This window comes from Callithrix jacchus, chromosome 9, assembly GCF_049354715.1.
Source record: "Callithrix jacchus isolate 240 chromosome 9, calJac240_pri, whole genome shotgun sequence".
In the NCBI taxonomy this organism is placed as follows: domain Eukaryota; kingdom Metazoa; phylum Chordata; class Mammalia; order Primates; family Cebidae; genus Callithrix; species Callithrix jacchus.
In genome coordinates, this window is record NC_133510.1 from 45,986,593 (window position 1) to 45,994,618 (window position 8,026).

The 8,026-nt window shown below is 39.8% G+C and overlaps 1 pseudogene; it reads right to left on the reverse strand.

The window, feature by feature from the left end:
- Positions 1-5,170: 5,170 nt before the first annotated feature.
- LOC118144180 (GTPase Era, mitochondrial pseudogene) lies at positions 5,171-6,705 on the reverse strand (annotated as a pseudogene).
- Positions 6,706-8,026: the final 1,321 nt, after the last annotated feature.

Consider the following 8,026-nt stretch of genomic DNA (forward strand, 5'->3'; position numbering starts at 1 on the left):
CCACCGCAAGAGCACCTGTATCCCTCCATCCCTCCATCCCCTCACCTTAGTGCCCTCTCCTTCAGTTACCTACTTGAAATATACAAATAGTAGCAGAAAATCACTTTGATAGGTGATATGTAGGAGCTGTGTAATGTGGTATAGTTACAGACAAATAAAATCCAGGCTCTCATACTGGCCCTACTGGGCTCTTTACACCTGTTTCCCCATACTTACAATGAGGATAGTTTGCACACTTTTCAACATTGCTGTCAGGGTGGAATCAGATAATGTCTGTGAAAATAGTATCTAATGCTCACTTGCTATGTGATTGGAAGATAAATCAGTGTATTTTTTGAAATATGAAAATATGGCCAGTAACAGATGAGTTTTGATACAGTCTGATTATTTTTCTTCTTTAGTCTTGCAATAAGTCTCCTCTTAGCTAAATAAATTTCAGGAATAATAATTACATCCAACGTAACATTTGCATTAAGACTATGCTACACTATTGAGTATGAACATGCAGGTTTTGGATTTATAATTCTGCCATGTGACTTTAGTACCTAGGGGCTTCCGTTCTAAGTAAGGTCCAAGAAGGGCTCTCTTCTAAACTAAGCTTTGGCTGATAACAGTTACTCTTCCCTTTGGTTCTCATCAATTGTCTATAATCTACTCTCACTCCAGTCTGACCTCTGCAAGGACAAGACCTTTTTGGCTGTTCTAAACAACCTACTTTTACCGTGTTGAGTATTACTACTAGTACTTAATGGCTGAGAAACTCCAATGGAGATTTGGTCCTGAAAATAATATTCATTATATAGTCCTCATTTATAGAACACATTGTATTCATCTAATTTTTACAACAACCCTGCAAGGTAGCTATAATTATCCCTGTTTTGCAAATAAAGGTATTAAAGCCAAAAAAGGTTAGGTAACAATCAATAGCAGCATTTAGATTCAAAGCATGGGGTTTTCACAGCACTAAGCTACCTTCCACATCTGTTTATTATTCATTCATTTTGGTTTTTTAAATTTGTAGTTAATTAACTTGTTTCGATTCCATAAGCTACTAATCACAATATCTCTTTGTAAAAGACTTGCATTACACTCCTGATTACTTTTGTTTCATCTGCATTTCTAAGTTAGAATCATCTGTTAGACAAAGATAATACTCTCCAGTTCTTAGGTGTTGTCATTGTATACTTTCAGTACAAGGCAAGGAATCTAAACACTCTTTATACATACTTTTTAAACTAAATGAATCAATGAAAAAGAGAGATCATAATGAGAACTCCAGATCATTACTATCCATCAAAATTTGAGCCCAAGATAACTGGAGGTCAGGAGTTTGAGACTAGCCTGGCCAATATGGTGAAACCCCATTTCTACTATAAATATAAAAGTTAGCGTGGAGTGTTGGTGCACACCTGTAATCCCAGCTACTCCAGAGGCTGAGGTGGGGGAATCGCTTAAACCCAGGAGGCAGAGGCTGCAGTGAGCCAAGATTGTGCCACTACACTGCAGCTTCGGGGACAGAGCAAGACTCCCTCTAAAAATAAAAATAAAATAAAATTGAGCCCAAGAACGTAAGTCAATATGTATTGACCTACGTCAATACTGCAGAGGTGATGGAAATACCTACTACCCAAAGAGGTCAGATCCTCAAAAAGTCTCGCTCAGTGTCACCAATTTTCCAAATGAAGGATTTGAGTTATTTGTTTTTCATGATGAGGTGAGCCAATGCAGAGCTAACCTAAATCCTTGCTTCTCAAATGTTTTTTAAAAAATAAATTTTAAAGCTGTTATTTAATTATAGCCGAACACATCCAAAAAGTGGCAATAACAACCAATGTTTTTGTCACCCAGTTTTTAAAAATAGCTTACCTATGTGTTACTCTTTTAGACATTCAGATATTACTAAATATATTCTCTTACTAAAATGTTAACTGCCAAGATTCAGCCCACAGTCATATTTTACAGGCAAGTTACATATCCCTGAAAAATTATAGAAATACACAATAACGCCTACATCCCCAGGGCCAAAGTCCACAAGCAACTCTACAGACCTTGTGCTACAGGAGGCAGCAGTGTTTCCCAACTAAAAAGGACTCATAAAAATCTCAAAGGAGATGAAAACACCTTTTTAAAACATGAAGCATCAAACCATCCATTCCTGTAAAAAGGGAAACGCACTGGTTAAAAATATATCCCATGTTCTTTTCAATCTTGTTTATTGTATTCATAAATAAAAATGTCCTACCTTATATTTTATTCATGCATATACCATGAATATTTATTCAAATTTATTCAACAGCAACAAGGTTCCCAGCAGTACTCTGGCTTTGTCATTTGTGTTCATTTGTTTCAGTCTCTATGGACTTGGTTATTATCAACAAAAATCATGCCTGTGAATTACAATTAGGGCTTAGAAATTGTATCATCAGTCAAACATTTGGTGAGTATTTACAACACACAAGACACTGTGCTAGGCACTGGGCATATTCAAAATAAAAGATAAAATTTCTCTCTTAAAGATGAGAGTTAAATTGAATACAGATATTACTACGTGTGCTTAATATCGTACAGACATCCAGCTTCTATAGCCCTTTGAAGACTGAGCTGTAGAAAAAAGAAAGAGAAATTTTAGAAAATCTGAGCTAAAAACAATTTTCCAGTCAAAATTTTGAGATGATTTGTCTTTGAAATTATGTGGTTCTCTCTAGACGTATTGATTCTAGTACCTAGTGTATCATTGTTTACATTGGCATTCGCCAAAATAAATTCTAGTTTGAACGAGCAAAACAAAGTTAACTGGAATTTCTCGGAGGCTTTAATACCGTAATGAGTTTCCCGGACATACTCAACAATGGAAGGTTTTTCCTTTTCTTTCGTTTACAGCACGTCTACTGCTAATATCTAACAGAACCATTGTTTGTTTCCGTGTTTGTCTTTTCCGGACTATGGAAGTTCAAAGAGAATTGTTTTTTAATTTTTACATTTCTTTGCTGTTGTTTTTAATCTAAAACAATTCAGATAAGCATGCTGTGAGTCATCAGAATAACCATCTTATAGCTGAGTAGTGTCATGTGGTTTTAGTGTCCTCCTTTGCATTTCTGCTTACGAGCAGGTTAATAGCAAGCCAAATGACATCATGCTTTGTTGCACAAGCAAAGGTTCCCAGAGATTTGAATAGAGGAAAGTGGTAGGAAAATGGAATCATTACATTAAGCATGGTTTACAGGCTTGTTGAACTCAAGAGAAAATGTGCTGTGGTAGACAACTTTATGGGAGAGCAGGAGTCTGGAGTGTACATATTATTTTTTCATACAGTCCCTCTCATGGCAGTTCATTAACGTTAGCATAGTTACAATTTTAAAACTTTAAAAAACGATTCTTTAACAAATTTATTTTTTATTTTTATTTTTTGGAGACAGCGTTTTACTCTGTCACTTGGGCTGAAGCACAGTGGCACAATCTCAGCTCACTGCAACCTCTGCTTCCTGGGCTCAATCGATCCTCCCACCTCAGCCTCCTGAGTAGCTGGGACTACAGGTGCAAGCCACCACACCTGGCTAATTTTTCCTCTCAAGCAATCCACCCACCTCAGCCTCTCAAAGTGCTAGGATTACAGGTGTGAGCCACCGCACCTGGCCAAAAAACTATTCTCATGTACTATATTTTGCAGGAAACTATTAAAATTGTTGGTAGAACATGATAACAAATGATAAACATCACAAAGAATTTCAAATGCCAAGACAATGGCAGTGAGTCAAAGGATTTGTTAGTGAGAAAGCAAAGTAATCATGTAGACAAGCGCACAAACACATTGTTCTATTTAATTTGACATTGACAGCTAAGTTTAAGCAGAACATCAATCATCACATTAATGTTGTAGACATAAATTGTAACTTGGTTCTGATTTGTTAATTTCCTTTGATTTTATTGTCATATGAAAGTTTTCCCTCATCTAATAATTAGGAGTTTCCTTCATAATTAGGAGGTTTCCCTCATCTAATATTTGTGTGTGATTTTAAATGATATAATAAAATAATTTAAGTCAATATTTAGAGTCTTCAATACTCTCCCTCTCCACTCAATGTTGAAAAACACTGATATAGTGAAAAACTGGAGTAAAAAAGGCTTGAGTTCTAACTCAACATTTAAGTCTGAGTCTCAATTTACTCACCTGTAAAACTAAAATAACACTAAAACAACATTTTCACTGTTGTTGAAGGTACCTTGATCAATGTGACACATAATAGGAGATCAGTAAATAGTAGCTAATTTTCATCAGTAAATACTCTGTCAGAATCTGTAATTGTACAGTTTTGTAGCCCAAATCTGAAAATTGCATTTTCCACTGGACTATTTAAGACAGTTGAGTTGGGCAGCAAAGATAACCAACCTAATACCAGAAGAATGGTTTAGCCAATAAGTGCATCATGATTCTCTATATAAAGTAATAATAAATATATGTAAATTGCCATATATATATAGTACCAAATATACATTTTGGCCAAGTAGCCATGTGTTAAAATCAATATTCTGTGAAGCTGAATGTTATTATCACCATTAGCGACTCAACTTCTGGGATACAAAACTAAATCAGAAATGTTATTTTTTAAAACTATTATGATTACAATTATATTATTAAAAATTAGACAAATTTTCAGTTTGATATGACAGTTCAGGAATGATAATTTCTTAGCAAAGTTGGCTAAGGTTGTTTTAGAGCCTGCATCTGTGTTATTGGACAGATGCCCCCTTTCAAGTGGCACATATAATAGCAACACTCACATTTTCTTTTTTTTTTTTTTTTTTTTTTTTTTTTTGCTTGTCTTTTAACTTCATTAGTATCCAAGACTGGGGAGAGGGATGGGGTGGGAGAGACCAAGAATTGGGGAGCAGATGGGAGGTACTACCTCACTCAGGAGACTCAAGTCCTTACACAAGTTTAAGGTGAAAGAAGCAGGGGCAGAAAAAGATCTCCCTGCTCACAACAGTGGCTCAGGGAGAAACTCTGGGCCCAAAGCCAGCAGGAGGCAGGGTGACATTGCTCCCCCTTGTAGGCCATCTTCTTAGCTATACCTTTGTAGCTGTGGCCATAGGCAGAGGAGCCACCTGGGAACTGAACTAAGGCAGGTTCCTTCTTCCAATAGGAGACACAGCTGGGCAGGGACTGTGCAGACTGAGTAGGGTCAGGCCAGCTAGCAACCAGCCAGACTTCATGTCCCTCATCAGTCCCTGGAGGGTCCCCAGCCAAGGACAGATCTGATCAGTGCCTGCCAGCAGCTTGAGCTGGAATGCCCTGGGAGGGTCAGTAGAAGGTGGTCACTTGAGGAGCTTCACAGAGAGGCAGATGTCAGCATCACAGAGGAAGATGCTCATGAGGTCGCCGCCTACCTCCTGTGCAATCTGGGAGATCAGGTGGCCCTTTGGACCAATCAGGAACCTCACATAAGATTCTTTGGGCACCAGAAGCTTCTTTTGGATTACCAGCTCCCCTCTAGGTCCTTCCTCTCACACGGCTGTCTTCTGCTGCACATTGTAAGGCACCTCTTGGGACAGGTGCTCTAGGAGCTTCTCTCGATGTTGTTGGCACAGATCTCTTCTGGTGTCTGGTTAGTAAGGACTTCACTGTGGTACTCCCAGGGCCCTGGCTAGGCCCCCTGTGCCAGGAGGTATTGCTTTAGTGTTTGCACATCCTCCTGGCTTAGGGCTGACAACATGAAGATCTCCTGAAAGTGGGGCCAGCCAATCCTCTGAGGGCTTCCCACAGATTGTGTGTTTGGGTCCTTACCTGTTGGGCTGGGGCAACAGGTGCCAGGGTGTGAGAGGAAGGCCTGACTCATCTTGAGCTTTTTGCCATTGACCACGCCTTCAGTGAGGGCTGCCCTGAGCTCCAGGAGGACTGACTTCTGCTTCAGACAACCTACCTTGTTCATGACGAGGACACTAGGGATCTGGGAGAACTTGGTGAAGCACCTGAGCAACTGGAGGTTGAGCTGGTTCCGAGTCCACTTGTCAGAGACATCCACAAGAACCACAACAAGATCAGCAGACTCCATGCTCTTCCATGGATCTTCCAACAAACAGAGCTCCAGGTGGTGCCTCTTCTGTTCAACAGGACTGATAAAGCCAGGTATGTCAAGTAGAATCACCGGGGTCTCCTTCTCTGCGATGACTCGCAGAGCTTGGCAGCAAGTGGTATAAACCTTCTTGGAAACGGGGAACACCTTTTGGCCCAGTAGCTGGTTGGAGCGTGTTGACTACCCTGCATCCGGGCTTCCAGGAGGGCCACTCGTAGGACCCAGGGATTCTCAGGCATATCAGGGTGATGGACCAAGCGGCGATCCTGCTCATCTCTGTGCATGGACACTGCAGGGACATAAGGAGTCACCAAGCTGTCAGGCTGAAGGAACGTGAGGAAGCGGTCCAGGGCAGAGCCTTGGCCATGACTGCGAGAAGCGGAGGCCAAGTGGGGACGGAGAAAGCGGAGCCCGCCACGCAGGACACGCACCTCCATCGATAGCCTAAGAGTGAGGTAAAGGGATCACCCGCTCCCTCGCCACAGGAGGGTCCACCTGCCAGACGTTTAACGCTGCTTGAACGAGCCCAGCCCCGCGCCAGCTGGGGGCAGCCATTACCACCGAAAGGCGTTCCCGAAAATAATTTTCGGTAACGTTTTCTGGAAGAAATTTTGTACCTAAGACTCACAGCTTGGGTAAGTCTAAAATATCCTTTGTCTTTACATGGTTAACAATCTGTAACAATCATCTTAACAAGGTTTTTAAGTATTTTTTGAATCCATAGATTCAAAACCCTAAGAAAGTATCTTAAAGCACTCTTGTGAAGGCTATTGCTTTGGAGTTAGAGGAGTGAGTACAACGTATGTTTTGAGTGACTTCTTTAAGATTCTCTCTTTCCGTCATGGGCTTTATCTTTTTTTTTCTTTTTAGTTTTTATTTGGCTATCATATGCTTTATCATGAGTGTTATTATACATACTTTTGGAGCTTTTTATTTTTTGTCAAGTTTGTAGGTAGTAACACTGAATTATTTTAATTCATTCTTGCAAGGTTTAAAGTAATCCCAAATAGGGACTTTTTTTCCTGAAAAGGGGCCTACGTGGAATTAAATAACTACAATTAAATGCTGTCCTAAAAGTTTATTTTTGTTTAATCTTTAAAATTTCACTTCACAAAACAACAACTCTTAAGATTTCATCATGGTGTAATGTTAAGAATATCTGCATTTTTCTGTCTTATGTTGTTATTTTTATGTTTATGAACACTTTTTTATAAATAATTTGTTATTTTTCCTAAAGTTATCTAGGAATGCCTCCCTTAAAATGTGACCACAATTTTTTATCTCCAACTTAAAAATCCAAAAGCTCTGAGAAATGAAAATATTTTCATAACTCATTTGGCCACAGAATCTGTGTGATCTGATGTGAGGCTTAGCGGGAGTGGTCACACATTTTACCATGTAGTAATGTGCTACATCATCTTGTTTCCTAGCCCGCCACCCCTGGAAAGGTTGATAATACAGTACCTGCACTCTGTTACCTTCCTAAAATCTGAGTCGTTCTGCATTTCAAAAGACATATGGTCCTAAGGAATTCAGGTAAGGAAGCGGGGTGCAGTGGTTCACACCTGTAATCCCAGCACTTTGGGAAGCTGAGGTGGGTGGATCACCTGAGGTCAGGAGTTTGAGACCAGCCTGGCCAACATAATGAAACCCTGTCTCTACTAAAAATACAAAAAATTAGCTGGGTGTGGTGGCAGGTGCCTGTAATCCCAGCTACTAGGGACGCTGAAGCAGGAGAATCACTTGAACCCGGGAGGCAGAGGCTGCAGTGAGCCGAGATCATGCCATTGCACTCCAGACTGGGCAACAAAAGCAAAACTCCCTCTCAAGAAAAAAAATAAAATTCAGATAAGGGATTATAAATCTATTTTCATAGTAATTGTCAATCTTATTTTTGTACTTGACTGTTTGAAAGCTCTAAATAATTGAGGAACTTTTTGGTAGATAAAATTAGT